At 38.6% G+C, this 26991-nt stretch overlaps 1 protein-coding gene across 1 annotated transcript in view; it reads left to right on the top strand.

Moving 5' to 3' along the window:
• Window positions 1–26991, top strand: part of ZFAT (zinc finger and AT-hook domain containing) — a 102312-nt gene that overhangs the window by 6599 nt on the left and 68722 nt on the right. The window contains exons 3-5 of the mRNA XM_064154331.1: window positions 3973–4030; window positions 9694–9863; window positions 23552–23639. The gene's annotated coding sequence lies outside the window, so the exon portion shown is untranslated. The remainder of the gene's footprint in view (window positions 1–3972; window positions 4031–9693; window positions 9864–23551; window positions 23640–26991) is intronic.

Here is a 26991-nt window from a genome sequence, read left to right as displayed (position 1 = left end):
TTCCTATGCCTGAAGTTACCCTTTAATTATACCAGTTTGCTCCTTGTATGCTGTCATTTTAGGATGCCTTGGTCTCAACGCCAGCACAAGAAAGTTGAGGAATTAGGCCTGTATTTCTCCAGAAATGAAAGTTAGAAATATAAAGGAAGAAAGATTAAAATATTCACAATAAGTGCCCTAGATAAGATTTTCATGTCTGAGGGCATGTTGAGTCCTGGTGGAATAAGGAAGCTAAGCCACTAAAAGGCTGTTTAATTCTCATGTTTCACACTGAATCAACACAGTGTTAGATATCAAAGTGGTATTAGTGGAATTTGTAAGAACATGGGCAGTTTACATAAAGAATATAGAAATAAAATAAGTTAATCCACAACAAATCTTTTGCTGTGTCAGAGCAGCATGGAGAATGAACATTGGAGGCTTAATAAATCAAATATTGGTGTAATAAATCAAAATGCCAGATGAGCCTCAGAGGACTTTGTTCATTGACTTCATTGTTTTCTCTTCAGATACAGCACAGTTCAGCCAAATGCAGGGTCGTCATTCTTTGGCAGTTCAAAGTGTTTCCAAGTGTTCTGAAATCAGCACTTTTCTATGCGTTACCTTAAGCTGCTCAGTTCAGTGCACTAAGTACTTTTCTATGCAGAAATCACAGTTATATGCAGTACTTTAATATGCAGAAATCGCAGAGTTCACAGTTTTGGGTGAGTGCTGAGCTATGTTGTGTATCATTGATAACCTACACAAAAGGACTTAAATTTGTACCTTCTAAAAAGTCCTGTTTCCCGAAGGTGATGCTTGACGACAGAAGATGCCCTGGTAACCCTCTGCATCTTGGCAGAGGAGTGTTCATATTGCATGAGCTTCCTAAGCATATATGTCAGGGTACAAACTCCTTGGGACTGCTGGCCCACAGTATTTCTTTTCTTTAGCCTTCACCAGACTGTCTCCTTTCCCCATGTCCTCATGTGCTAGTTTGAAGCAAACCATCACACCTCAGTACCTGGCAAACAATAGTGAAATGGGGAGTAGAGTTTAGTAAGACAGAAACTGGAAACAAAAGGTTAAAAGTATAACAGCCTGATAACTGTTGTGGTTTAAGCAGATGGTGACCTGCCTAGCTCTCTAGCTGCAGATACCCAGAATTTTGAAGGCATGTCCCAGCTGCTGAGCTTGGAGAGTCAGTGCTCTTGGCAACAGTCTTGCCGCAGTGTTACCTTTGATTAGATATTTAAGGTTAAGGCAGTGTTTTGAAGAGCTTTTCTTGATGGTGATTCAATGAGTCTAAATTTCAAATATCTCCGTAGGTTAACGACATCTGCATTTTCACATAGCCCTTTGCTATGAGATAACTAAGCTGTCTGCTGACAGGATCAGGCACTGGAACATTTGGAATGTTCTAGTATCAGGGAAGCTAGTTCTTCTGCAACCTGTCCCTCATCTGTTCTGAATATATCAAAGTAATATTTCAAGGAAAAAACAAGGAAAGCTAAGGTAACTTAACTTACCTTACCTACAGCATATCAAACTCCAACTTTGTGGAGGTTGATATGCTGTATCTCTAGCCGTTACAGAAGTAAACTGTGACACCAAACAGAACTTGCCATGTTTGGAACTTGGATCAGCTGTGATATAAGGCAGATTCTTTAACAAGGAATCTTGTGATATTTGTTTAAATTACATGCTGTCTATTTTGATTCTTCCATCCTGCTTTTTATTTAAATTAGTAACTTGAAAAATTAATTGCCACATCTGATCCAATGCTTCTAAATATTAATTACAAAACAAATGCAGTAGTTGATATCCTCAGATATAATGTGATTAAACATGATTATTTCATTGATTTCAGCCTCTACGACTGCTTTGCATGCAAAAGCTTAGTCAAACCTTTACAGTGTTGGGTTTTTTTTCTCTTGAAATATGTTGAGAAAATTACTTGTCTTGATAAACATACTAGTAGGATCAGGGGCTACTATGCTGGTGCTTCAGTTAAAAGTCTATTATGCCAAATATTAACTAGAAGCAGTAGAATCTTAGCAAAGTAAAATGAGTCTCAAACATCCCTTGGTTCTAACAAATTGATTAAAGCAGTGAGTCTGTATGTTAATAGGAAGTTGTATACTACAGTACTGAAGAGAAATACTAGTTGATTTGTTGCTCCTTCTTGCACAACAGAATTGTAGTGCTAAGTTCCTTATTGTTGTAGTTAATGATACCTAACCTCTTGCTTATATATAAATTAAGAAATAAGACATTTATTTGCACAGCTTGAATTGCTGTTATGTGCAGTATTACTTTTAAATTTCTCCTGAAATACCAGGCACCCCAATAAAACTAAACCTCTGTTGCAATTCTTAAAGACTGTTGATCAGTAATTAGTTTTTCTTTTTTTGTAAAAAGAGGAATGTTCTCCTAAGTCATCTGTTTTGGATGAAAATAGGAATAGTTTTCCTGTCGATTTATTGATACGCTGCAGATCTCCTGTTGCAGAATTTTCCTGACTAGTTTAGACAGTTTATAATGTGTTGTTAACTTGAGCTGTGTGGCTATCTGCTTCAGTCATTCCTTCACCCATTGTAGTATCAAGAAGTTACTTTAGCTGGTTAGTTAATCTTTGCGCAGGTAGGACTTTCAGGTTACTGGAGTCTGAAGCATTGTAGTGTACAAGTTATTGGTAACTTTCAAAGCAGTAGTTGTTCCCTGTCTTTTTAAAATTAGAGAATATAATTAGTTTGAGGAATTCTACTTGCAAACAGTAAGTAGTTAAGTTGGAATTGCAGAAGATTAAATGTGAGAATGTATTTGCCTGTAGAGCTTGACAAATAATTCCAGTTATGGTACCATCCTTCTTGCGCTTAAAAGGTCAGCTGCCTTAGACTCTACTTCCGTGGTTTTGTGGAAGGGCAGCGAGTTTTGGTCTGTGCTTGGTGCTTGAATCCAAAAAGCTGGCTGAGTTTTCATTTGGTCACTCAGATTTAAAATTAGGAGGATCAAGGAGTCACAGAACGGTAGAGTATGGAAGGGACTGCAGAAGATCATCTAGTCCAACCCCACTGCTAGAGCAGGACCACTTAGAGTAGAGCATGCAGCAGTGTGTCCAGGTGGCTTTTTGAGTGCCTCCAGAGATGGAGACTCTACAGCCTGTACAAGAAGTTGTGGGTGTCTGTAACAAGCACCTACAGTAACTTATCCAACGCTTGTGGCTAAGTGGTGTAGAAGTGGTTGAGGAAAACAGCTGATTTACAAGGTGGTCAATCTTGAAACACTTCAGGAGTTTTTTCTTCAGTTGCCTATCCCAGTTTCTTTGGCTTGTGAAAAAAACAATTGTGAGTGATGATACCTGTTGTGGAAAGCTGAATGAGGATACCTTTCACCAAGTGAAACAAGTCTTAAGGACTGTAGCATACTTGCCATTCAAACCACTTTTAGGGAACATCATCAGCCTTAGGAACAGTGTGGCAGAATTCCTGTGAAGGGGCACATGTTTACTTATTTCTGTAAACATGTTACTGTTCATATGTAAATATGATTACTTCAAAAAATATTTTTGGCTGTTTGTTGTGAGGAGGTACCTGGCTTCAATGAGGTTTTTATTTGAGGCTCACTTTAAAACCCTGAAAAAGAGTTGATAATGTAGAAACTTAAGATTGAATGATAGTTTTCTGTGGGAGCTCTACCTTTGGCCTTGACTTGCAGCCTTCCTGCAAACTTTTCAGCAGAGCTGTACTCTTGACCTAATGAAGTAACTAACGATCACGTGTGAGTAGCTGGCCTGCCACCAAAGGGGGATTGAGCCACAAACTTGGTTAGAGGTTTTCACAAATATTTTTCAGTAGTAATATTATTCAGGAAAGTATTATACGGCCAAGTTCTTCAGGGGAGATTTTTGCCTTAGGTGCTTGAGATGCTTTTGACTACTCAAACGTTTCTGTTTATTCTTGCATTCTTTTGGTTTGTCTTTGCTTCTCCAAGGTCAAGATGCTTTGTGGGACTCATCTGTACTGTCCACATACCAGCAGGTGGAGCATTGGTAAGATAACACAGACTTCTAACTTCAGCATTTAGGAAAAGCAACTTCCATGTGAAGTCCTGCTTGGTTGACTGCTGTGGAGGTTCACTCTGGCAATTTGAAATAGAAGTCTGTGGGAAGAGCTCCATGTGAATTTGCAGTGTTAACAAAAAAATGGTAAAGGACAGTTTTCAGACCTGTGGTTAGGTTTCACTTTGCAGAGAGTGAAAGGCAGCTACTTGTTCCTCAGCTTTTTTTTTTTTTTTTTGGTTGGTTTGGGTTTTGTTTTTTGTTTTGTTCGTTTGTTTTCGAACGTCATGTTTCCTCTTGCAAGGCATGGAAATATTTTAGCTGCATCTAAATGGTTTTAAACACAGCCTATAAACAGAAAAACATGCACCAAAACCTTCCTGTTGGTGCTAAGGATTGTTCTGCCATCCAGTAACTGATATGACCTACCTGCTGCAGCAGAAAACTGATCTTTTTTTTTCTTCCCTTTTGCAGGATTAGCTTGCCGCTAATACAGTGTTTGTCCAAGTAACTTGCGTCATGAAATAACATTCCTGTAACAGTGGAGGAGACAAATCTCTTAGCTGGCAGTCATCAGGACTACTCTTTTCCCCAACAGTGCTCTTACCATATTAAATTTAAGTCATTAAAGTGCACTAGTAGTCAGACACTGTAGTGTGAATAATTGCATTTTCAGAATGGCAGTTGTGCAACAGCCTTCCTTGTTAAGATAATTATAAAGCAATACTAAATTACACTGAAAGGTTTTCTTACTGTGCAGTTGTTTTCTGTTTGGGGTGTGACAAAGATCTCAGCTGTATGTGATGTTGCATTCATGCATGACTCTATAAGTTGAAACCATGCATAAAATTTAAGTGTTTTGCTTCTGTAACTTAAAATGCAGCTAGTAAAGGTGGCTTCAGGATTAACTGTGGAATAACTGCATTATCTCCAGAATTCCAATCACTGTGGGCTGGGTAAAGGTGTCTTTGTTGCTGATCCTGATGAATGTGCAGATCAGCTTGTTTTGAATTAAACCAAATTGAAAAGTGTGCTTCTAGACTTGGCTGATGCATTTGGTTTATGGCTATTTAGACCATAGGTAGGACTAGAGCTCATTCTGAAGTGACATCCCCTGTGATATATGTGGTTTGAGTATTGTCTTCAAGACAAATGGGTTTGTTTTGCAGATCTCCCTTGGCAGTGTGCTTGACCAAACTTGACCATGGTTTGGCTTTTTGGTGTCTTGGTTTGTTTGTGGTTTGGCTTTGTGTGTTTCTTTTTTTTTCCCAGATAAATACATCTGTTAGTTACCCAGTGAGTGTGAAAAGTTCATTTTGGCTACTATGCTTATTGATGAAACTGAGTACCTCTCATTTTTATTTTGAGACTCACTGACAGTGTGAGATAATTCAAGGTTTACCAAACCAAGAATACTCAAAAAGCAGGATTTTTATATAAAGTAATAGTCTAGATTTCTCCTTCTTGAAGCGGTTCTGTCTGTTGCATTGAGTTGTTGCTTCATCTGTCAAGTCCTAGGAGTGACTTCTAGGAACCAGTCATACTCCTCTAAGTTGATCCTGAACTGTTTGTTTACTGCAATTGATTTAATTGTGATTATCACTAAAGCTCTGCATTTGTAGTGTAACAAAAGGACCGTATGATGGATCACACTGTCTAACTTCTATATTTAGTTGTGATTTCAAAACCAAAATGAGACTTGGCTGGGGAGAAATAAGACACTTAAAATCTGTAGCCTATTCTTAAATGTAAGGCATCCAGGCGTCCTTATGTAATGCTTAAGTGACACTCTAAAATTTCATGTTCATTGTTTCTTCTGGGAAACATTCTGCTGGCGTTTTTAAATTAGAGGGAGCTTTTACAAGCCAAGTGAAAATATCTTTCATATTGTCCGTCCCTAAAGATAGTGGCATAAAATTACAATCTTGAAGGTTGTTTCTTTTTCTGGAAGAATACGGAGTGATACAGAGGTGACCATGGGATAGTATTTGGCAGCATGTTTAAATTCAGTAGGTTTAGATAGGCAATTCCTGTTTTCACCAGTTTATTTAATTATTTGGCCCAAGCTGATAAAAATAGTTTTAACATTAAGTATTTGTGATTTCAGCACTATTGGAGCTGCTAGCACTATAGTCTATTGATAACACCTGGCTATTTATAGGAAAGTCAGTACTGATGTCATCTATGGATAATTTTTTTTCCAAAGGCTTATTGACTTCATGTCTGAGGATAATTATATAAACAAGGCTATAATTGCTGGAAGCATATCACAGGAATTAATGAGATCATGGAGTTGCAATTACAGTGGTCAGAAGAGGTGTCTGGAGGTCTCTGGTCCAAACACTTGTTCAAAACACATCTCTGGCTAGCATTTGGTGGGATCAGCCTCTACTTTGTCCCACTAAGCTGTGAAGACCCCAAAAGATGGGGAATTCACAGCCTTTCCTGGAAGCCTATTCCTGAGCTTCACCATGCTCATAATGGAAAGGTTTTATCATCACGTCCAACCTGAATTTTCTGTGGTGCCTTTTTGTGGCCATTACTGTTGCTTATCCTGTATGCTAGTGCTGTCAGAGTTTATCTGAACTGTCTTTAGAGTTCCTACCTTGGTAGCTGTAGGTGGCTCTAAGAGGATCTTTATTTTCAGAAAAAAGAGGCCCATCTCCCTCAGTCTTTCCTTGTGGGTGCTGCCCTTGAGGTCCCAGCCACCTTGGTAGCCAGGACTGGACCTTTCCTTCTCTTCAGTGAGATGTTGGCTTTTGCCCCAGCAGCTGAGCCCTTTCCAACCAGGCTGTTACTTGTCCAGCTCTCCCAGCCTGTGCTGGTGCATGGGATTGTTCTTCCCTGGATGCACAGCTTTGAGCTTTTTCCTCTTGAACCTGGTAAGTGTTTTTTTGTCCCCATCCTCAGGTTTATCCTGGCCTGTCCATGTTGGTAGAAGTGCTGCCATTAAGTGTGTCATCCCTGTTTTTCTGCCCTCTTCCACTTTACCACCATCTGCCTGTTAGCTGATGAGTTTGTTTGGAGTCCTGTGTTTACTCTGAGGGTTCTCCTTGCCAGCTTGCAGCAGGATATTCAGGCATTGGTTGCAGCTGTGTGAGGCAGAGACATGACCAGTTTTCCAGTTCAGCTTCTTTATGTCCATTGAGCTTGGGCTTCCTGTCATGTCCCACTCGACCCAAGAGGGAGGAGGGGAAAAGGGAGTGACTCAGATTTGATGATTTGCTTGGGTCGAATTAAGAAGGCTTACACTATACAGAAAGAGATTTAATTAACTGCCTGACTAAAGTTACATGGGTGTGTGTATAATGAGTCTGAAATAAAGGGGTAGAAGCAGTTAGACAGAGAAGGTAAAGGCCTGGATCACCACCCAGGGTTCCAGTGATGTCTTGCTTTCACTAGTGGATGCACATCTGCCAGTGTGTTCAAGGCGTTTTTATTCCTTGTCAAGAGAGTAGTTTGATTGCTCCATGAGGTACTCCTTAATTTACTAGAAGGCATCACCTCCCGATGTGCACATGTGCTAAGGGGAAAGGGCAACTTTAACCTTTTCCACCAATTGAGTTGGGAGTCATGGACACCTGTATTTTATTGCCTTTTGCACAGTGAACAGCGGACTTCCTTATCTCAGCGGAACAAATGCTAACTTGGCAAGAGGGCAAGGGCATCCTTCCTCCAATGCATTCCAGACCCTCTTGAGCTGGCATATTTCTTTCTTTGTCTTAACCACAAAGCACCTGCTTGCATTAAATGTAAGGCTATTGCCTCATGTAGTTTTTGAGACAATAACTCGTTTAGATCAATCTAACACTTCCTTAACTCCCAGGTGAGACTGGTGGCACAATGTCTCCAAAGCTGTCCTAAAGTCAAAGTATATTATGTGTTCATTCAGTTTTCATCCCCTAGCTCTTCGTACAAGGTTGGGCTTTGATAAATCTTTAACTGTTCATTATCATCTTTGTCATCTTCAAAAATGAATTCCAAATGAGTTTGTCCCATGTGCCTTCTGGAATTTGGTGAGGCTTTCTACTTCTGCTTTTGACTGTCTCAGATGTGAGTGTGGTGGTTCATGTGCTTATCAGGAATCTTCTGTGAATGCTGTGACATTTTTTTTCTGTAGGATACTGCTAAGCCTGTCTGGAATACAGTAGAGGAAGGCTAATGCATTTGGTACTTGGTAAACAAAACCTTTAAGTCAATATGAAAATCAGTTATTTTCAAGATTTTTAAAACAGTTTTCTGCCAAAACCCACTTCTGTCTTCTCATAAAAAACAAACCATCAAAGAAAAAAACCTAACACACAAACAAAAAAATCAAACCCCAAACCAGAACCAAACAATCAAAACCTGATTACCTCTTCTTCTTATAGTAGTTCAGTAACTAAATTTTAATCATTACATTGCTCCCTGTAGGGAAACATGACTTAAATTTGTCAAACTGGCATATCTACAGATTAGGAAAGTTTTGGGTTTTTTTTGTATTCTTATTTTGTACAAACTATTGAAGGAGGTGGCTTGATTGGGGAGCTTTCTGAGAGAGAGAGACTATAAACGTACTAATTTTCTAATTGTGTTTGTCAGATCCTATTTAAGATTAATTTGACAACATGGAATGATGTTTTCAAAATGAACTGTTTTGCCAGCACATTGTCTGTTTCAAATTACTGTCAATAAATCCTGAAAATTATTTTCTGAAGGGAACTTGGCAAAACCTACATGTTAAGTAAAGATAATCATTCTCAGAGTAGTTCAGAGGTGCTTTGTGGTGTGTGTGTGTGTGTTCGGGGCTTTTTATATGGTTTTTGGTTTTGAGATGGTTCATCCTGAAGTGGATGCCATGATCATATACTGTTTTGGACAGTTTCCATTGTGGAAGCAGGGTGTATGTGTGTACTTGAAAGAATGGATCGCTTGTTTGTAAGGATTGGAGTATGTTCACACAAAATTACCCTTAAAATGGGAGTATTTGTTTTAGTATTGCCTATAGACGTCTTGGTGCCCTGGTCCACAGCAGCTTTTCCAGTGATCTTGTAATAAGGTGTAGATTTAATTCTTGGACTGATTGTTTGCTGAAGAAGGACACATGGGTAGTCTGAATATCTCCTTGAAATTCTCAACTCATTTCCATCAGAGTTAGAGAACTATTGCTGGTAGCTGATATCACTAGGGAATTATAAATGCAAATGTGAGTGAAAAGTCACTAAGTGAATGACTGTGTTAAATGCGTTATTGATTTGAGTCTGCTAAACCAGACTCAATTGATACCCACTCAGCTACAAAACAAAACCACCAAACACCTAACTTACCAAATGACATGTTCATGGTGCTTTTTTGGTCTCCATTTTTTATTCATGCTTGGCCATGTTTGAGTTGGCAGGCATGGAGGGTGTCAGCATTTTAGGAAACATGGTAATGAAAATTACAGTAAAGACTGAATTGTTTAGCTTTTTATTATAGGTGGAGCTCTTCTGATACTACTGGAAAGAGCATCATTACAGATTACAATACATTTAATGTATTCTTTGTTACTCTTCCTTGTCATGTGTTAGGATTGTTTTTGGCACTCTTTCTTCTGTCTTCCATGCTCCTAATGAACAAATGATCAGATTGGTTACTGTAACTTTAGTAGTGTGAACTTTCTTTGTATTTTTCAGATTGGAGGCTCTTCTAAATCTTAAAGATGCCTTTGCAAACAGAACTCATTTCCTACAGACAGCTTTGTCATCTTGGACCAGAAATACTGGTGACCTTGAAAGACAAAAGACAGACTATGGGCCCAGATTGGAAGACTCTTCAGGAAAATATGGAGACATGTCTTGTAGAGGTAGCTGTGAAATATTTTTTTTTGTTTTAATAGTTTGTATTTAAGTACCTTTAAGAATCTACTCAAGATTCAGTAATCTACATCTAGCATAGCTCTTCATCAGGGAAGGTAGCAAAACTTTCTTTTCTGTAAGAGAGATGAAAAGAGAAGTAGATACCCATAACAATGAAATTTGAACTATGCTCTGGACAGCAGTTTTGAGTTACTTTAAACATGTCAAGTTTGTACAATCAAGATTTCTTGGTAATTCTGAGAAAGGAATACTTCTATGAGAACATAATTGGTGACTTTCTGTGAAATGTGACCAAATGCAGTCAGAGTATCCAAGTTGCTCCAAAGTTTTCAGTTGTAGGTTTCTCTTATGGCCGTTGCACTGCCATGTGGCTGTCCTGCTAGAAAAGTTCAAAGTGTAACAAAGTGACAGTAGCAGTGCACGTTGCTGTATAGCATAGGGCAGTATATAGTGCTTAATGTCTGTGCTCCAGGGAAAAGAAGTACAAGTAAGGGTGCCAGTATTTTTTCTTCTTTTTTTATTTTTTGTTCTTGACTGCAGGTAAACTATTGTTTGGGATTTTCATGAGTCATTCTTTTAGCTCACTTTTAAAGCAAAATTACTTTTTCCCTCTTGTAGTGACTGCAGTGATAACTGATTACTGCAGAACTTCATGAGTTGTCTGAAATAAAGATGTAATGTAGCTGAGTAACTCCTTGGGTGTGTTATTCCACCTAAAGGGAGGGCCAGGATGGTATCCTGTAGATAAAAATATGGGTTCTTCAGGCTGAGCTGTGTTGTTCAGCCCAAGGAATATGAGACTGCAGTGGGACCACAGGAGGTATCTTATTTTGCCATTATTTTTGGCCATAACAGACTAAATCTATGATTTTATTCTTTGCCCCACATCTGAGACTACTTGTCAAGACCTTGACTGCAGAACACACACCTAGCATGCCTATGTGGATACATTCCTTTTGACTCCTTTTACATTTAACAATTTCTGTGTCACAACTGAGGTCTCAAATTAATGAATTAGAGTGGTCATGCTGACTTGTAGAGTGAGGCTATCTGAAGGTACAGGGAGAAGGAAGAAGCTTTCTTTTGGTTTTCCCTTCCATACCCTTTTTCTTTCCCTTTCTCCCCACCTCCTTTCTTCTGCTCAAGATGCTCATGTAAGGTGCAGTGATATTCAGTGTGACTGGTAAATTAATGCCTGAGGCTTCGGAAGATTGTAAATTAGTGGCCTGCATGTCTTTAACCTGAAAATTGTTCATGAATGCAAACTATAGCTAACATAATGGTTTCCCTTTCTCAGTAATAAATCTTTTTTTGTTATTCTGGAATAGAATCATACAATCAGTCAGGGTTGGAAGAGACCACAAGGATCAGCTAGTTCCAACCCCTCTGCCATGGGCAGGGACACCCTGCCCTAGATCAGGCTGGTCAGAGCCTCATCCAGCCTGACCTTAAACACCTCCAGGGACAGGGCCTCTACTGCCTTCTTAGGCAACCCATTCCAGGGTCTCACCACTCTCATGGTGAAGAACTTCCTCCTCACTTCCAGTCTGAACCTACCCATCTCCAGCTTCGCTCCATTCGCCCTAGTTCTGTCACTACCTGATAGGCTAAAAAGTCCCTCTACAGCTTTTTTGTAGGCCCCCTTCAGATACTGAAAGGCCACAAGAAGGTCACCTTGGAGCCTCCTCTTCTCCAGACTGAACAGCCCCAACTCTTTGGTTTGTCCTTGTAGGAGAGGTGCTCCAGTCCTCTATCATCCCTGTGCACTTCTCTGGACATGTTCCAGCATGTCCATATCCTTCTTGTTATGGGGGCTCCAGAACTGGATGTAGTAAATAGTGGCAGCTACACAAAATTCCTGGGCAGGTAACCATACTTAACTGTTGGGAAATGACAAATAGTTAAGCATCTTGTGTAAGAAGCGCTTTCATGTAGTCTTCAAAAATTGCATCTTCCTGTGTGTTCTTTACATGTGGAGTTAGGATGGGATTTCAGGATTTCACATGTCAAAGAATGAAATCTTTATTACTGTTCTTAAAAAACAACAACCCAACAATTAAGGGCATCAACAGAAACAAGCAGTCAATATTCTTCAGTTTGTGATTACATGAGAATAAATCCTGTTCATTTTCAGTGCTTTGAGCATTACAAAGAATGAGACAACAGTGAGTTCAATGAAAAATGGAGTATGCTGTCTACTTTTTCTTTTTTAAATTGTGTTTGGGAGAACAGCTGGAGATGTTTCTTAATAAATAAAATACGTGGCTTCAATTCTGATTAAACTTCTGTAGAAGTTATCTTTCAAGCATGTAGTTGTACAAAATGATCTGTAATGCTTCTATGGCATTTGGAAATGAAAACGTAAACTCCTTTTATATAAATACAGTCACTTAAAGATTCTGTGCAAGCATATATACTTAACAATGAGCTTGATAAAGAAGCAAGAGATTTCATTTTTGTGTATTGGATGGTTTGTGATGATTTATATGTCAAAACAAGGAGTTTTGGGAGAGTTTGTACTCTTCCAGTAGGAGCTTTTGTAGTAACCTTGATTACTTCTTGAGAAATAAGTGTAAAAGCAAAGCAGTCTAAGAAATGGTTCACTGCAACTTAGTGCTCAGCAGCCTAATTAGTCAAATACTGTGTGCCTATCTCTGCATGAAATAGCCTATTTCTTTTCAATGTAAAATAGGAATTTTCAGTTTTGGAGCAGCCTGAAGAGGCCTTTGTTGCAAATGACCGCTGGCTTTTTCAGTATTTATTCTTAAAAATAATGAAGGTCAGCATGGTATCCATAGTGACTGCATGCAGCTTCCTCATTAATCTTGGCATACTGCTGTAATCATGAAATTCACTTACTACTAGCAAGTTTCCATATTTCAGGAGAAATTTTTATTTGAGAACTGGGTTTAATTTGGTTTCTTTAACAAAGAAATCTTGAATATTGTTGGTTTTCTTATCTCCTAAATGTTGTTTTGTGAGTTGCTCTGGAGACCTAAACAACAGCCCCATAGAACAATCTTAAACTGCTGAAGTTGAGCACTACAAAACTTTTTACTTGGAAAAATTGCTCCTTTCTGAAAGAGAAAACAGTGCTTAATGAGAATATACCAATCTGTTTTCAACTCTGTTAGTAAAAGGAAAGCATTCATTTGTAAGCCTCAAAATTAAGATGTTTAAGTATTAGGTGAATATGATCAAGCCAGACTTAGGACTTGGAAAAAAAAATCATCTGATAGCAGTGTCACACCCTCCATGGCAATTGCAATGATAGGCAAAACTTTTGCGGTAGCAGGTGTATCAGAGGGGTACTTTGAAATTTGACTTTCTGATTACTTATGTTCACAACTGGGGAATTGGAGAGGGAGAAGAATGTGCAACAGCAAATTCAGTGTAATACACCTAGTAAATTATTTGATTTAAATTATTCTTAAGTGTTAGGCATTGCAAATGTTAGATTTTATTAATATGATGAAGGTTCAGTTAAGAGAAATTTTGTTGTCGCAGAACAGAGTCTTGTGGGAATTTTGATAGCAACTTGTTGAAGATGGGAAGTGAAATGATTCCATTCTGATGGTGTTGTTATTTTCCCTCACACCCTGTCTCTCTGTTGCTGTTTACTCAAAGATAAGTGGGTTTTTTGTTTGTCTTGTCTTGTTTGGTTGATTTTTGGTTTGTTTGTTTTGTTGTGTTTTGGTTTTAAGTTAGTTGTGATACCATTTTAAACTGATCAGTAGGGATTCTGATACTGAAGGTAAATGTTTTCAGAATTCTGTCAAGTTCCTGATATTTTCTTGTGGACATCATCTGTTTCACTGTTATCTTTGCCTTTACATATAGCTTTATTTAACTTTTCTTTCATAATTATTTAGATTTTTACCTGCAACTTTCACAATATGTTCAAAGTAGAAGTCAATTTGTTTCTGAGAGCTGCAGAAATGAGAAAATACAGTCACGGAAACGTGAAGAAAAATGTTTTATTTGTATGTATTTCAAATGCATAAATAAAATATTTATAAACAGAAAATAAAGACATCTGAACACAAAACCATCTCAATTTATATTGAGAATTTATATTCTCAATATAAAGTTGAGAATTTATATTGTAATAACTTGCATTTAGAAACTCTGTTAAGGCAAATTTTGAATCTAGAACTTTATTCTTGAATGTGAAAATAAGGTGTTCTTCAGAATTAGCTGAGCAGTCATAGGTTGGAATGTTGCAGAAGCTTGTCTTCAATCTGTTTGTGGCTTGTTTGTTTGGGTTTTTTTTCTTTTCCCCTCTAAAGGTGACCTGCTGCTTCACACTGGTCGACAGTTGCAGAGATGTATAGTAGTAGTCTGTTGCTGTAAACATCCCCGACTGGAAGCTGTGTCAGTTCTAGCTTTCAGTCAGATGTTTGCTGCACCTGGCTATTCTTGGACAGCATTGGAAGGAAAAGCTGTCACGAATACATCTGTTATATTTTAACACTGTTTTTGTAGACACAGTTGGATTTTCTTCAAATGAATTAACCTGGTTGTTATGAATAGTACAGATATGATTTCTTGAACTCCAGTGTGAAATGGAGATGGAAACCTGTTGCGAGTGTATCATGGCACAGCAGAATTCTTCGCTGCTTTGTAGTATGAGCTACGTGTTTTGCTTCACTGGAATGTAATGGCAAGTGGTGGTTAATTTCCTGCACAGTTATCTGTAAGTCAGACTTGGTTTAATGAATTGCCTTTTCTAGCAACTCTTAGTAAAAATTATTATAAATGCTGTCAAATACCTAGCAGGAATATTATCTGATGTGCCTTGCTTTTTTGTTTTTTCCTGAAATTCCATGTTCCAAGTCTCCTATGAGTGGGTGGTGTTCTTATTGTTTGTAAGCTGGATAAAACCCAAGGTCAAAATAAAGGTTAGAAAAATAAAGACAGGGGATGTATTTGTGCACTAACAATGCATAGTGTATACACTTGTTCATGGTATGATCACCTTGGTTTATGCTGCCCCTCACAATGGCACTACAGAGATTTGTTTTTCATGTAAATAACAGCTTTTGAAAGCACTTCTTCAAAATTAACTCTTCATTGAATCAGTTCCAGAACATCTTAGAGCATCATATCAACAGAAATAGCTATCTGCGAACTTGCTACAGCACTTTCCGTTTTTCTTGGAGTGGGATCTGCACACACTATTTCCTGGATCTTATGAGAGATTTTTTCTCTCATTGTTTCTCTCTGGCTTTCCATTTTCAAAGGAGTGGCCTATGAAGAAATAGTTTTGAAGTTTTGCCCCTCTATTCTTTTCCCTCCCAAAATGTCTTTTTATTCCCTAACAGAAGAAAAACTGCTTAATTTATCTGGTAGTATAGTAAAGCCAAGTAGTATTTGTTCAGCGTGGCTATACTGATTCTGTAAAAGATTACCTTTCACTTAAAGTGAAAATTTTTCTGTTTAATTTATCAGAATTCAAACTACTCAAATTTCTCGGTCCTGGAAAGTAAACATGTTAACTCATAATTAATCTAGTAGATGTTTTGGTTAGTACTGTCTTAACTTTTCCATGTACCAGGTGACAGCAGTGCTTTTTAGGTTTATGGGGGTTTTATAAGTTCAGTTCATGTGCAGTTTATTAATCCAGTCTTATGAAATTTTGTGTATATACTTATTGTTGTAGTATCTAATACCTGTACTCAAACATAGCTGTCGTATGTTTGCACATGAAGACAAACTGAAGTGACTTCTAACTGCAGGAAATAAATACATTTTAAAAGTACATTGCATTTTGTTTCTTTGGATTTTTTTTTTACCTTTTTTTTTTTAAATACAAGGTTCTCCTTTTCTATACATGAAACAAAAATTACTGAAAACCTTAACAAGTCTCAAACATGGCTTGCTGCTGAAGAAGTTGGTATGTTGGTTTGGGTGTTACCCACTCCCCACCCCCACCTTGTGAAATCACCCAGACTAGACTCACCTGAGTTGAAATTTAAGGAATGAAGTTATATTTACAGCTTAGCATGATTTACAAGCATATATATACAGTTATAGATAAGTTAAAAGTAATACAAAAACACAATACCCCTCCCACAACAATTGGATTACTAGGAGGGCTCCTGACTCAAACCTCCTCTCCCCCCCTAATCTTTCCCTCCCTTCAGAAATAACCAGATCAATCCATGATAAGTCTGGAGATCTGAGGTGAGAAGTCAAAAGGATGACAAGGAGGTTAGAGGGAAAAAGGGTTAGGTTGGATTAGAGTTAGGGCAGAGGCAACCACAGAGACCAGACCACCAGAAAGAAGCAGAACTGAAGTGAGAGCTGAGAAGTGTGTGAGAAGTGAGTGTCTTATCTATATTTTGGCTAGTTGCATTTCTCAGCAGAAGAATGAGTGATGGAGGGTACTGTTTTTTTGTGTTGTTTTTTTTTTTTTCTTACAGCTAAGGATTTAATTTATCTCAGTAAAATATTTCAATTAGCCTCAAACCAGTACAGTTGGCATCACTAATATGTTGTCCAAATCAATATTTATGATGTGACTCTGGATCAGCTCGCAGTACTGGGATATTTGGAAAGGATGATGGAAATTTGGCCTACTAGCTGTGTAATTCTGCTCTTGGGGAGGAGGAGCTGCACCAGGTATTGCAGAATTAGGCAGCACAGAGCCACAGCTATAACTGAATTTTGGGAGTGCAGGAGGTGTATTTGACTTGTCTTCCTGGTGACCAAGAAACAAGTTAACCTGTCTTGTTAACATGAAGCTTGTTACTATTGTTTTTATTTATAAAGGATCATGGATCAGTTTCTGATGTTTTGCAGTGCATTTATTTTGAAGCAAATGAAGAGTATCTGAATGAAAGCTAGATTGGGTCGTCTGGATGTCTGCAGCAGAATTTGGGTGGCTATCATGTTGTATATGCAGGTGCAACGTACAGTTACTGTTGGAGATAGGAGCTAGGGAGGAATATGAAGGTCCTTCCTTGAGGAAGTGGAGTGCCTGTGAGGATTCATGCTTGGGGTCTGGAATTGCCTATAGTTTTCCTTCAGGTGTTTTTTAATGACTGCTTCAAAGTCCTCAGTGACTAGACTGGCCTCCATGAAGCACTATCATCCCTTGCTGTGAACTCATGGCTGCATTCAGCAGAAATGCTTGAGCTAATATTTTCCTTCATACAAAGAGCTACTGTTAAGCATTTGGAGAGCTTCCCTTGCTTTTTCCTCTGTGTATGAAATAATCTGCATCTGTGATTCCTTCCCCCAGTACATCTCCACAACACCTGTTCAGATGAGCTTTTAGAATGTTGAGGCTTGGTTTCTTGGCTGATTTGGTTTTCTGATGTAGTCTTTTCCTGGACTGCAAAGATCATGTTTGTTTGAGACTAGACATTAAATGAAACATAACTGTAAAATCTAAGATGTTAAAGCTACAGTAATAGTATTCTGCTCTCTTGATGTTACGATGACTTCTGTTTCTGAGTTGCTAATGCCATATGCAGGAAAATAAGAATGAGAAAGATTTAAGTAAGAGTACATTGAGAAATTTCTGGAGGTGGAATGGGAATAGGTTTAAGAAAACACAACACATACAGGAAGATGCACATATGTAGTAACAAAAGCTGTAAAATTTAGCACACTTTCCTTAGTGTTGGAATGTTAAACACAAAGGTTTATTTCTGTATAAAAAAATGTTTGAGGACCATTGCCCAGTTTATACCGCCCCATTAATCTCCCGTATTTATTTTTATCTTGAGTTTCATTTTTGAAAGTTAATTCGGGATTTTTAGAAGGTATCTATGCTGAGCACCAGGAGCCTTGGCAGGTAAGTTCAACAGAATCACAGAATGGTCTGGGCTGGAAAGAACCCCTGAAGGTCATCTAGTCCATGTCCCTCTGCAGTAAGCAGGGGTATCCTCAGCTAGATCAAGTTGCCTTGTTGAGTGTGACCTCCGCAGGCTCTGGGTTACTTCCATTTTGATGCAGCAGGGACTGTACATGTGTATTACTTGGTTCAGATATTTAGTTAAGATTAAATGTTTAAAATGTCCTCCATCTTAATAGTGATGGTTTGGCTTAAGTGTTGCATGTGCTTTATGCGTTGCACAAGTTATAACTGAAGTATGTTTGTGCAGATTCATTTGTTGGATGTCTTGAAAGCCAATGCTGTATTTATATTGTTAAGCTAATTTTTAGTTCCTGTAAACATCCTACACTCAGCTATAACAAGTGGTAGGGCTGGGGAGTGGATGTTTACTTCAACTGACTTGGAAAGGCAGCTTTCCTCAGTGATCAAGTGACATATTGGCAAGAACAGAATACTCTTTATTTCACTGGTAGTATGTATTTCTATAAATGTCTTAATATTTAAATTATGATTTATATTTGCTTTATAAAGGTGTGCATGTTTATTGTGAAGCAGTCTTTAACTGATGAAATTGTAACTTTTCCTAAAAGCAAATAAACTGCAATTACATATTTGCTTGAAAAGTAACTTCTGATACCCTGATAATAGAAAAATAACCTAAAATCCTACTCTGAATGTTCAGTTCTCAACCACAGCAGTGATTTATTATTTATCTACTTGCTCATTGTCAAGGGAGGGCAATGCAGGAAGAGCTCTACTACTTGATAATCGTTTATATCTAACAAAATAAGAAACATCTAGTTTTTGCAAGGAAAATCTAAATAGGAAAACAAGGAAGGAGGCAAGCATCTTTTGCTTTCCTTGTTACAGAGAAGTCTTACATTGTTTTAGCTCTTGGCATCCCATTCCCACTAGTGATGAATGTGTTGTATGGTTCTAGCATTTGGAAAGTATTAAATACCAAATTTAACTGTTCAAAAATGACTTCAATATTTTTATTCAAATAGAATAATTAATGACATAGGATTCACTGTCATCATGAAGCATAACCTGTTTTCTTGAGGATCAATTTTACAATTTTCTATCCCTGTTAGCATTTGTAAGGCTTTCTTACTTAGGAAGCAAATACCTTATGAAAACTACCATAAGATTTTTTTCTGCATTTAAATTCTTACATATGAGCATCCTTCTATTGAGTTTTTTTGCAAGCTCACTATTTTCTGCTTCCAAACTAACAGGTTTTTACCTCGCAGAAGTCCTTGTAGGCAGGTTAGGTGCAGTATATGGCACTGCAAACAACTGCATGGAATAAAATGGATCAGATTCTGTATTTACACATAATTCTGGTGTCTGAACACTGCAGCACAACCATGTGTTCCGGTGTGCATGTCTGCATGTAAAAGGTTCTAGTGGGTTTTGATTTAATGCATCTGTTTATGCATTGACTTTTGGGGTGAAGTCAGGTGATGTGAAGGATGCTAATTCTTCTCCTTGGGGGAGAGATCACATAGTTAAGAAGTTTACCTCTCAAAAACTATCTGCATGTTTTGGGGATTCTGTTTGCCCAAGTAAGAGAGAACTTCACTAGAGATTGCTGATGTATCTCTCCTCTCCATGCTCAAAAAGCATCCTAAGGTTGCCATGCTCTGGGATTATCTGATTTTGACAGCAGGGCAGAAGCACAGAATGTAGAGAGAGGCAAGCAGGATGTACCTGTGATGCTGTAACACGCTGCAACTCTGCAGATGTGTATGACATGGTGATTGGTGCTGGCATGTTTTTGACCTGTTTCATTAATGACTTCTGCCCTCACTCATATAAAGGAACAGGCAGTGGTTACACATCTGTGCATTCACTGTTTCTTCTCAGGCTGGATCAGCTCCCTTGCTTAGTGTATTCTGCAGTGCCACATTCTGATGTGGATAGTGCAGTGACGGGAAACATAAAGGGTTTGTTGACAAGGCAGAATCCTGAGATAATATTACTGCCAACCAAAAGATGTAAAGATTTATCTTTCCAGCAAGTGCCTCTCTCAGAAACTGATAAATGAGTGAGTAAATCTGAGCAGATGTGGAGTGTATTTGTGTTGAGGTGGAACCTCTCTTGCTGCAACTTACACCCATTTCTCCTTGTCCTGTCACAGGGAGCAAGTGAGAAGAGCCTGTCCTCCCTGCTCCATGCTAGCTTTCAGATACTTATAAATATTTATCAAATCCCCTTCTCCAGACTAAAACGCCTCAGGTCCCTCTGTGTCATGTTTAACTTGTTATCCACCAAGACACTCAGGTCCCTCTCCACAGGACTGCTTTCCAGCAGATCACCTCCCAGCCTGTCATGGTGGAGTTTATTATTCCTCCCCAGGTGCAGGACTCAGCACTTGTCCTTGTTGAACTTCATCTGGTTCCTCTGTGCCCAGCTCTCCAGTCTGTCCAGGTCTCGCTGGATGGCTGCACAGCCTTCAGATGGATCAGCCAAGCCGTCCAGCTTGGTGTCATCAGCAAACTTGCTGAGCGGACACTCTGTGCCCTCATCAATGTCACTGATGAAGATGTTGAACAGGTCCGGCCCCAGCACTGATCTCTGAGGGACACCACTAGTCACAGCTCTCCAGCTGGACCTGGCACCATTCATTACCACCCTCTGAACTCTGTCTTGCAACCAGTTCCTAACCCACCTCACTGTCTGCTCTTCCATCCCATACTTCCTCAGCTTGCTCACTAAAATGTCATGGGAGACTGTGTCAAGGGCCTTGCTAAATCAAGGTAGACTACATCCACTGGTTTCCCTGAATCTACCCATTCAGTTATGGCATCATAAAATGCTATCAGGTGAGTTAAGCACAATTTCCCCTTGGTAAATCTATGCTGACTACTTCTGATAACCTTCTCTTCCAAGTGCCTTAAGATGCCCTCCAACAGGAGCCGCTCCATCCTTTTTCCAGAGATCTTCTCATGCTACTCCTCCTCAGTCATATTTATTGGGTGATGTTTGCCATTCTAGTTTGTCTTAATGTAAAATAGAGTTAAACCTCTAACCTAGAGTATTTGTTCAGAAATTCCAAGCATTAAAATAAAACCAGCACCAAAAACCACTGCGGGACTTGAAGCTCTGTTTTAAATCGGGTAATTCACTTTTTCTTTTCTATTCTACTGTGTTGGTGATTTTTAAGGAGATAAGTCATAATCCCATGGTGCCAATGAGGGTATAAACCAAAATTGGATAAATAGCTGGGAAAGGAATACAATAAGCATGATTTGTAAGCCTGTGTGGCAGTTTTACAGAGCTATTGCTGCAATGGTAAAGTCGCTTAATGTTGGCTGAAAATTAAATTTCCATTGAAAAACACATAGGCACAATTAATGCTGTGTTTTAATGGTGATTTTAAAAACATGCATTTACTTGTCTGTGTAATCCTTCCTAGTATTTGTCTTGTAAAAATCCAAATGCTTAAATAAAAATACACTGCTATTCACCTTTCTTGTCTATTGTGGTGTTCACTAAGATTGTTCTTCCTGTAATTGCACTCCTCCTTAGCCAGCCATGCCAGTTCTAACCACCTTAATTCAGGTTTTATAGTGGTTTTGTGGTGAATAAGGGCATAGCTAAACCTACTGAAAACTCAAACATTATTTTATATTAATTGAGTATGAGTACTAAATGTCTTGGCTCTGATACTGAAGTCTGGTTAGACAGTTCTGGAAAGCTTTAGGTTATTTGTTGTGGTGGGTTTTGGTTTTTTTTCCTCTGCTGGGGAGCAGCAAAACCCTAACATACACCTTTGAGCAAGAGGAAAACCTAACCCATGAAATCATGCTTCGGCCCTGTAATCAGAGTGAGGGAGATGTAGTTTATGACAGTCTGAATCATTTGTCATCTGATAACATCACTTTTTCTTTGGAGAAATAATTTCCTGTAAACATGACTTTATATCTTAAAAATAGCTATTTTAATAAAGTGAAATATTTATTTTTCCAAACTTTACACAAGCTTTATCTTTGACAGGAAAAAAGAGGAGGTGACAGGAATGGAAAATGCCGTGTGAACTGAACTCTGTTTATTTAAGGTTGCTGAAAACATATACATTAAGAGCAGAGCATTTTTATTGATATGTATTGTATCAACATATATATATTAATATGTAGGCTATATTTGTATATTAATGTTTCCCTGAATAATAATAAATTGGTTAATCTGTCTTCCAACTAATAAGATAATCTGTTAATGTTTTTTGGAGATGTTTCCAATTTAAATTAATGGATAAGCTTGCAAATATCTCCTTAAGCTGGATTCCAACAACTGAGTGTGGGTTCATGAAATAGGGTATCCACATGACATGGGAACTCCGGCTGCTATAGCTGGCTTCCTGCCTCCTGTCTGCAATAGAGATGTATACCTAATATTTTCACTTCTGCAGCTGCTCTGGTTCTCCAGGTGTAGGCACTGGCATTCAAGATAGCTAAGGAATTATTTCCACTGCTGCCTGTCTCCTTAGAAGTAGGAGTTGCTCCTGAGGAAAGGCATCAGAGAAGCAAATAGCACTAAGGCAAAGCTGGAGATGGTGTCATTGGTGGCTTTAGTATGAATACAGAAACGGGTGGAATGAGATACCTTTTTAAAGGCACTCTGGTTTTATGTTAAAAGGTGGCTTTTGCTCTAACTAAATTTGTTAGATGCACCCATCTGAATGCAGCTGAAGAGTTGCTATGGCCTAACAAGGGTTGTGTAGCTGCCTTGACTCTAAAGTTTGTTCAGGCTCCCTTAACCTAGATCTAGTATCAGGAGCAGGTTTTTTTACTGCTTTAAGCAGAGCCTGTCCTTCACTCTGCTGTGTGGAATAAGGAATATTGTGCTACCTTGTGGGGTTTTTAAAGGAGGTTAGAGGAAATTTGCACTATTAGGATTAGGTGCAGAGGATTATTTCACAAGAGTAATATGTCCCTTTACAGTAAAATGGAATAAAACTTCATTTCTTAAAAATATCTAAGAATGAATATTTGACCATGGTATAAACTGATTTTCATAAAGTGAGAATGGAGTCTAAGCTTACTGGGGGGGGATTAAAAAAAATATCAGTGGTAGATTTTGCCTGTTTATCTTAAATGAAGATACTAAAATGGCAATGTCTACCCCCCCCCCCCCAAAAAAAAAGCCCCAAAACTAACAACCCCATGCCCAAACTGAAACTGTTTACTTTGTAGTGAATCATAATGTGACAATATACACAAGCTGCCTGTCTGTATAATGCCTCTTTACTGCCACCGTCCTGAGCACAGCTGCTCTTTAGAGTTGCTGCTCCTCAACATCTGTCAAACATGAAGTCATTAACCTCAGAAACCTTCATTAAAACTCTGTCCTTGTGTCAGATCTGTGGAGTTTGGGCTTTTCACCAGGGTTCGGCAGTGTTCTGAGACAGCCACCTGCCTTGCTGAGCAGTATCCCACTTGACTCACAGCTGTACAGGTGTACATTTGACTCTCAGTTGTGCATGCATTATTGTAGCCCACCATGGTTACAGACCTTTTCACTTGTTTATTCTGTTCTGCAGGAATTTTATCAGTAATATTGTACTGGTAAATATATTTACATATGATTAGCTTTGCCTTCTGCTTATTAAAACAGTGAAACCAAGTTAAGATGTTCTCTGCACCGTGATTGATTCTGTATCTAAATTGATTGGTTTTCTGTAGACTTCAGTGAAGCATAGATTTCAGTTTTCTGAATGTTCTGCTCCTTTCCGAGTCTTTGATTTTTGTGTGTTGTTTTTTTCCTACTGCTCTTAAAAGTTCCTGTTTACCTTCTTTTTTTGCTATTTATTTTGACTGCCTGAAGTGTGAATGCAAGGTGCTGTACCATAAAGGCTGAAGCTGGCATGAGGCAGGATGGTTTTGAATAACAGCAGCAAATTTAAATTCATCAGGTAAGACGACAGGTAAGAAAAACCAAGATTTAGTTTTCTAGGTATTTCTAGGGCTGCAAGGGTAAAAATGTCAGCTTAGTACTTCAGCTGATGAAGCAGTAGTTAGTATTACAGGATCTCCACCTGTTACAGGTGCCCTTGTTGCAAGACAAAAATACATGGGTGTGTGCTTCTTTCCACTTTGGAAGTGTCTGATGCCAAGGGGCTGTCTGTAGCTCACTGAAGTAGTGCTCTGAGGGCAGGAAGCCTCAGGTGATGGTGGGGTTGTCTTCTGGTGCCTGAGGGTGCAATGATAACGTTACTTGGGTGCTATTAGAGGACTCTATGGCAGGGTAAGCCCTCTTGGTAGGCTAATAGATGGTGTTCCTGGAGCAAAATAGTTTTAAATCTGGTTTGGAAAGAACCAATTCTGCACACTCTAAAAGAAAGTTCAGAGATGGATATAATAATCTAAAAAAGTTATTTAATGGCATAGACTTAGTCATTCAATTCCTACTTTGCTCTAGTCTGTTTCTTGTCCTCCTTCCACTTAGTGTGCCATTTTGCCACCAGTATATATCCTATGTATGTCCATGGTTGTAGTCATCATCATATCTCAGCGTGGAGGGATTGGGGAAAACATTTGTGCTTGCTCTTCTCTGTGATACACCTTGGTGAATGAGTACAGTATCTTCTGGACTACTGTTAGTGCTGTTTCCCTCCAGGAATTAGAGATACAGAATGTCAAGGGCATTACATGTACTTTGTGAGAGATGACTGGTAGGGCTTGTAGTTGGTGGAAAGGAAAATTAGGCTTCCACTGTTACAAACTCATTATTTGGGAGCAGAAGAAAGGAAGTGTGTCAGAGGAGCTAAGAAGTGGTGAGAGAGGCAGACAAGATAGGACAGGAGAGGCTACAGTCATTGATGGTCTGATAGGTGTTAGGTAGGTGTCAGTTCTTTGGGTGAAGGAGGGGGAAATTGAGCACTGTTTCAAGACTTACCCGAAGTCAAAAATGAAAGGCTTCATTTTGCCCTGATAGAAATAACACCACGACCAGGGCTTCCCCAGTGATGGAGATGAGAAGCGTTCCTGACCTCCAAGAGGTTAGGAGAGGACTAAAACACATGTTTCTCTGTGATGTGGGAGTTTGCACTGTGCTGAGCTCTGACCTGTCACTGACAGTTTTGCTACTGAAACTCTTGCAGACATGGCCTGTGTGCACGGGAACTGCAAGGTATGCAAAAGTTCTGCTGGTCCTCAGATTAATTTCCTCCAATGCATCCAGATGAGATTTTGGAACATTTAGGAGTATTGAACTTCCCTGAATTTTTGTTTCAGCTGCAGTATATCCGCTAGAAAAAATAGGTAAGTGAGGTCACACTAAACTAATGGCTTCCAACGCCTTGATCTCAGTCACAGCCCACACCTATTAATGAGAGTTGATGGTCGTTTTTATAGCAGAATACTAGTGCTGACCTGAGAGTGTTTAATTCAGTCTGTATTTCTGTCTCAAGGTCAGATTGCAGCTCTGCTAAATTCCATTACATCTGAGTGACTTTTCTGATTTTTAAGGTATTTCCTTCTGACTTTTCATTAATATGAATGAGATTATAATCAGGCTTCAGTTATGGTTCAGAATATATCAGGAGATAATAAATCTGAGCAAAAGTAAACAGTTGTGTAAAGAATCTGAAGTGTACACAATACATAAGTGAGCTTAGCTAAACAAATTTTGCAGAATTGACAGCTGAGATGACAGGAGTGATTAACTTATTAATTAGCATAGTTTCCCTCTGCAAACATGAAAACCAAACTCATGTATTTTGATTAGATGTTTAAGTAATGGTGTCTGTGTTACAAAAATAAACCCCAGAACCTGTCATGTGATGTACTAATGAAAGCAGACAGAGCAGATGGTTTTTAGGGACTGTAGTTCATGTGTTACGCAACTGTGCTGTTCTGTCTGAGAAAGAGAAGTGAGGCCAAAAGAAATCTTTAAAGCTTCATTTTTAAGTCATTGTTAAAATAACACAGAAAATTATCTGAAGAACACTGCAGGAAGAGAGGAGATGTTCAGGTGTGCAAGCAACAAAGGTTACTTTATTTTATTCCCCAATTTAAGCAATTCATGTCATGAGAGCACCGAAGTTACAAATTAAACATGCTTGGTCTAGGGAAACTGATAGCAAGGCCGAAAGAACAATCCCAGATAGAGCATACAGTTGGTTTGGTTTTGAGACACTACACAATGAAACCTGAAGGTACAAGCTTAAACTGAAAGAGTAGTAAAGGAAATTTAGATGGCTTATACCAATTAGGGTGTTTAACTGGAGCTTCTGTCACCTGTAGCAGATGGAGCTTTGATAAAGGAAGTAATTTTCTCTTAGACTTCCTGAAGACAAACCAGTTCAGTGTTGTTAACATTGCATTTTAGCAGCTGAAGTATTCAAAAGATGAACACTACTTGTGATATTAGGAAAACTGTGAAACTGCAAGTATTATGGTGTAATATCCACATGACCTTCATCTCTAAGAGAGGTAAGAGGATGCATGGTTAGAATTTCCGCAGCCACTCTGCAGTGCATGTGCTTGTAAAGGACAAAAAACAATTAGGTGGTGATGTTTTTCCAGTCAAGCAATATTACTCTGAAAAAGGACTTGTTTACAACTTCCCTCTTTTTAAGGATATTTTTCTGTTATTGATGTTTTTGGGTTTTTTTATGTCAGAGGGAATTATTAGGCTGTGATAACTGTGAAAGTTGTAATATGCAAAGTCTAATGAACAATTAATATTACATAAGTTAGATACTTTATCTTGTTTCTTAAGTAGGTAAATGCTCCTCTGAAGTGTCATTTAGATGGTCACAGTAGCTGCATCAGTCTCGTTCTGTAGTTTGGAAGAAAGCCTGGATGCATCTGAAGACCTCCAGAAACTGACAGGCTCTGAAGAAATCAGCTACAGATTTTTTTTTTCCCCATGTTAGCTTGTTTATTCATACAGAGCCAGGAGAGTCTGTGTTTCAGCCACTACTGCTCCAAGCCCAGCATCTTGATTTCAAAAACTAGTGAAAGTGGGTTGAGAGTCATCTGTGAGCTGCAGAGTCTGAGAGGTGCCATCTGCAACCCTTCAAAATGGGAAATTCTTTAATTGTTGTCTTCTGTGAAAAATGTAGTTAGATGAATAGGCAGACTGCCTGAATTCTGTCGTGACTTTTTTTTTATGAGAAGGAGCTGCTGTCTGTTTTAAAAACATGCAGTTGCATGTATTTGACACAACTGTCAGAGTATAACTAGCAGTCATCATTCTCTACTACAATTTTGTAACTAACAGCTTTTTTTTTCATCAGAAAAGGAAAACTTATTCCAATA

The sequence above is a fragment of the Pogoniulus pusillus genome, chromosome 14 (assembly GCF_015220805.1).
Source record: "Pogoniulus pusillus isolate bPogPus1 chromosome 14, bPogPus1.pri, whole genome shotgun sequence".
In the NCBI taxonomy this organism is placed as follows: domain Eukaryota; kingdom Metazoa; phylum Chordata; class Aves; order Piciformes; family Lybiidae; genus Pogoniulus; species Pogoniulus pusillus.
The sequence above is the reverse complement of the archived record's forward strand: the minus strand, read 5'-3'. Positions and strand labels throughout refer to the sequence as shown.